The sequence below is a fragment of the Corythoichthys intestinalis genome, chromosome 20 (assembly GCF_030265065.1).
Source record: "Corythoichthys intestinalis isolate RoL2023-P3 chromosome 20, ASM3026506v1, whole genome shotgun sequence".
In the NCBI taxonomy this organism is placed as follows: Eukaryota; Metazoa; Chordata; class Actinopteri; order Syngnathiformes; family Syngnathidae; genus Corythoichthys; species Corythoichthys intestinalis.
Window position 1 is genome coordinate 33,199,909 of NC_080414.1, and position 5,199 is coordinate 33,205,107.

Consider the following 5,199-nt stretch of genomic DNA (forward strand, 5'->3'; position numbering starts at 1 on the left):
AACAGTTTACTAATGATTTATTAACTAGTAAAACGGATAGTAATTATAAAGTGTTACCTATACTTTCAGGTACAATAAGATACTGTTAATGCGACTTAAAAAGAAAACAACTGGAGACAAAATGGCGGATGAGACTCGCGCTGTAAAGTCGAAACTGAGTAAGTCGAGTACGTCGCAACAAGAGGACTACCTGGACTGACCCCCAGAAGTGGACCCATTCCCTTGTAAGGTGATGATGGCACCTTGCTGGGCTGCGGGAGGAGGGATGGGCGGCACCCCCCCCCCCCCCCCCTCCACAGATTGGCTTGGGAAGGGCCAGGGCCACCCATCTCCACTGGTCTGCGGGACTATCACATGTTAGATGGGACTCACACATGACTAGGTGAAATTAGACACACTCAAGTAGAAAACCTTGGTATCAGGATTAGCGATGAGACAGCATAGAATAGGATGCCAATATACTCACACTCGCAAGGGATTCACACAAATACTGGGTTGTAGACAACATGACTGCATTAGGTACACTTCACCCCTCCAAATCACTTATTTTTCGGACCCCACACCCTCTTTCCTTGGTTATCAGTCCCCCCACATGGTGTCAACTGGAATTACAACTAGTTAACGATGGCTCCAAAATATTCATAGTTAGAGTAGGCGTTTAATGTATTTCTTGTCGTTGTTTTTGTTTTGTCTGTTTCTCTCTCCCTCTTTTCTTTTGTTCCCCCATAAACCCTTCCTGTTCGCTGCTTCTCCGAATAAACGAGGTACGTTGAATGATCACAATGAATGTATGTCATACTTGCATGTGATACATTAAAACTGTTCAGATCAATCGGACACTCAGGTCTCAATTCTCCATGTTAAGCAGCTGAACAGGACAGGTTTAAAAAAAGAAAGAACTAAAAAAGAAAAGAAGTGGACCCATTCTTGGATAGCTCCCTGTTTTTGTTTGTTTTTTTTTTAAATTGAGGGACATGCACTTCAAAATGCTTCTTTCATAGTTAAAAAAAAAAAAAAAAAGGTTTGAAACGAATGTTGAATCACCTTAACCAATACACATGAAAGTTATTATCAGTAAGTCAACACAGATTTATTTTGCATTGGTTTAGCCTATCAATTGATTAGGTTCATATTCGTTTGTAGCCCTGACCCCTATTCAATAATCTGTTTGGTCTCCTGATGTCCAATCCCCAGCAAAAAGTGTACATGCAGGTTATGCTGTTATAATGCCCTACCAATGTTGAGACCAAACCTACGCCCTTGGTGTGAGAGGAGAGTTTAGGTTAAGTGCAGGGCAGATGTCTGGCATTATTTGTTTTGCACTGCTGTGTGATCTCAAGCCAGCAACCAACCAACCAAACAAAGTAAGCAGCCAACTGCCGTTTCTTGATCCAATGCTAACAGCAGTCCAGCTGCAGATTAGGAGCCGTTTTCACGGACATGATGTGGACGATAAGTAATAGCCTTTTGCCCCTTTTACACAGTCAAGTAAAAGTCAATTGGTCCACAAACACATACTGTACTTCCATAATATAGAAATTGTTTCATTAAATGTTTTTGAAGTAGTTACCCTACTTTTACTCCAGGCACACAGTCCTAGCACAAAGGAAATCAATCATTGGCAACTGGCTCTGCATCAAGTGTGTGGGGGTGAATTCTGCTTCACACACTACCATCATTGGAAGTGGGCCTCGCTAAAATTAAAGAGGAACTTTGCTCAAGAAAGAAAGCACCAGCAATAAAATCATGAAGGAGGAAGGACCACCAACATTGTGAGGCCTTTTATATGGCTTGTTTAGTGGTGAGTTTGTCTCCGCCTATCCACCCGCTCTTTGCCTAATGGAAATTCACTTTCCATCCACGTCAACATCACTGATATCTGCGAAGACAACTTTAAGACAATATTGATCCGAGTGCCTCTGGCTCGTGCTGCAGGATTTCTTGCTTCTTGCTCGCTGTATTCATTAGATCTGCAATGTAGTGAACATATGAGTGTTTGAACTCCAGAGATGTACAAATGGATAAATATATTTACAATAACAGCAATACTGGCATTTCCACAGTTTTGCTACATTTGGGTGATAGGCAGAGGTAAAAGTAATTTTTTAAAGTCGTTTTTTTTTTTTTTTTTTTTTTTTTTTTTAATATTAGACATCAATTAATGATTCTAAGCTAAAAATGAAAGACATTTTGAATAATAAATATAGTTACTTACAGTACCTTCTTTTTATGGCTGGGTTGAAACAAAAGCAGTTGCGCAACGTTTGTAAACGGGGGTCTCCAGGGTAAAACGGACAAATTAAAAATAGTTCCGGGGCTTAATGCGCCATGAATCTGCTATGGCAGCATATTGACATATTGTTCTGTCAAAAAACATCAGTTCTTTTGGCTTAAAATACAGCAGTTTATCTTAAAGATGGATGCAAGAACAGAAACTGCTTTTTCAGCCTTCTCTGTGTTTCCGACATTTATTATTTATTTATTCCATGGAGTGCTCCCAGTGTGTGTACCTGAGTCTGACGAGACGGTCGACTCGCGCCGATGTGTGCATGTGCGAAGCAAACCACGCTGCCTGGACTCCAGTTGTCCGTTCAATTGGCTGACATACTGACATGTGGTCAGCATGGATAGTTAGCTCTGATTGGTTCAAATGCACATGTTTCTGAGACAACAAAGAAGGAAGAAAACCAAGCATGATAATTTAATGCGATAAAAAAGGGCAGTGCTACAGAAAATTGATCTGATCTTGTAGAGAGAGGAATGAGTTAAAGAGGCTCATTTTATTTTATTTTATTTGCTGATGGGGAGGTTCAGAACATCTTCCATAATACCTGACCCCAGAAATAATGAACAGAAAATTCAGATTTTTTTTTTTTTTTTTTTTTTTGAAAGCTTTATGTGGTCCTTAAACATAGTATAATAAAACAATTTTAAACCATTTTTTAAAAAAAATATTTGTATATATGTTCTCTAATTTATCATAAATGATACATTAAGCATTGCATGCAGTTCTCCTGGTAAAAAAATATAACTTAAGCTAGATTGAACACAATATGGTTTTAAACAAAATTGTTTTACTACAATGAGGTCCAGAAATTGTCTCAAATGTCATACATTTGGCAATATCATTCATGTGCAGTTTGGACTTATGTTAGGCTACTTCTATATTTCCTTATCATATAAAAAAAAAAGTCAATGTTTGCATTATCTTCAAAATATATTCCATTTCAATTTGCATAATGTAATTCATTTGTACTTATTTTTGTTCATGTATGTTACTTTTTTATTTTTTAAATAAGATTTCAATTTTACTGTACTTAAGTAGGTAAAATTAAGGTTTTGCGTTCAGATGTGAGGAAATGAGGGAAAATAAAAATGAGGAGATGGAGGTTGGGGTTACCGTATGGTGTTTTTGTTAACTGTTATTTTGCACATTATTGAAAAATTAACAATATTTTTGAATGAAATTCAGTTTATTATGTATGTATGCCTTGTTACAGTAATGCAGTAGCCGACTGCATGTGCAAAACCTGCCAAAAGCAGTTTTCTTTGCATTTCTGTGGTTTTCGGAGGTTTGACCATTTGAACCCCACTCGAAAAAAAAAAAAAAAAAAAAAATTCTGCCTCCGTGGCGACCTCTATGTCAGGGAGTTCCGGCAAGAAATTGGAGTCACTTTCACCCCTGGTGATACAGTGTATCACAAAAGTGAGTACACCCCTCGAATTTCTGCAGATATCTTTTCATGGGACAACAATGACAAAATGACATTTTGACACAATGAAAAGTAGTCCGTGTGCAGCTTATATAATAGAGTTAATTTATTTTCCCCTCAAAATAATTCAAAATATAGCCATTAATACCTAAACCCCTAGCGACAAAAGTGAGTACACCCCTTAGAAACTACGTACATCCCTAAATGTCCAAATTGAGTACTGCTTGTCATTTTCCCTCCAAAATGTCATGTGACTCGTTACAGGAGTACTGTCGGCATTGCTGCAGAGATTGAAGAGGTGGGATTTAGCCTGTTAGTGCTCAGACCATACGCCACACTCTATATCAAATTGGTGTGCAAGGCTGTCACCCCAGGAGGAAGCCTCTTCTGAAGACGGTACACAAGAAAGCCCGCAAACAGTTTGCTCAAGACATGTCAACAAAGCACATGGATTACTGGAACCATGTCCTATGGTCTGATAAGACAGGATGGCATCCTGGCAATATAAATAAACATGTTAGATCAAATGACTGACACATTTACCAAATTTCAAATCCACTCAGATTTTTGAAAGTCGTTTGGAATTGCTGGTTTAATTTTGCTACTCTTGTGCAGGTTTTAAAGTACTGATTGTTTTTGTTTACTTTCTTTTTTGCCTTCTCATACACTTCATTGAAAATTAGCATTTTGTCTAAATTGTGCAACCTGAATAAATTACCAGTAATGTTTTTAAAATGTGTTTATAATCAAGGCAACACACATTTCAAGCCTGAAAGGCCATAACAATCAAAGATGCCACTGTAAGAGTCCACAGGAATCCATTGAAAACAATAAACTGTAGCAAACTGCACTGCAAATATATAGCATTCTAATCAGATTATGTTTCTTAAATCTAGTCAAATAAATTTCTCTATTATGTTTTCAGGTTGAAAGACGAGTTAACAGATTAATGCTTCAGATTAATCCACTTACTTTAAATAAATGTTACTATTTGTTCTTTTCAATACATCTAAAAGTTGGTCATTTTTCACCTATATCAAGAAAAATTTGCTTTCAAATAATGTTTTGAACAATATCTATTCTTAAATTAATAAAGAGCATTTCTGACTGATAAGCTTTTTTGAAGATTAAAATATACTAATTTATTGTTTACAATAAGTCTATTATTTCCACTTAGCTATTTTTCTTTTTTCAAGAAATGTGAGTAAAATTTACTTGAAGCACTGGCAGATAATTTTGCTTATTTCTAGTAGATTTACACTGAAAACAAGGGAATTTTACTAGTTTTACGGGTGTGTGTTTTTGCTGTGTAGCATGTGCCTTTTGATTCGATTAAAAAAATAACACACATAGTATTAATTTCAAAATATAAAAATATTTTCAACTTACTGGGCATAACTAAATGATGTTCTAGTGTACTTTTAGTGAAATTCTACCATTCCCTCTCTTCAATCACATGTTTATTTGCTCCTTCTTTCTCACACAT